The sequence below is a fragment of the Corylus avellana genome, chromosome ca10 (assembly GCF_901000735.1).
Source record: "Corylus avellana chromosome ca10, CavTom2PMs-1.0".
Classification (NCBI taxonomy): Eukaryota; Viridiplantae; Streptophyta; class Magnoliopsida; order Fagales; family Betulaceae; genus Corylus; species Corylus avellana.
Genome location: NC_081550.1, coordinates 9,717,339 through 9,717,559, shown reverse-complemented (window position 1 = coordinate 9,717,559; position 221 = coordinate 9,717,339).

The window sequence follows — 221 nt, the reverse complement described above, 5'->3', positions numbered from 1 at the left end:
TTGATTGAGGTGATTCAAGCGGCACTGGAACACTAGCTCAAATTTATACAAATAATTGTGAAATAGCATTTTCCTAATTCAGAGTGTCACAATGCCAAAATCGCTCCGCAAGATAGGAATGCAATTCTGGGCGAATCCCATTCCAATTTGAACTTAGGTTTTCTTTATCCTAATTGGACTTTGACTTATATCTCTGAAATTTCTAGGATTACTAGGGCTTT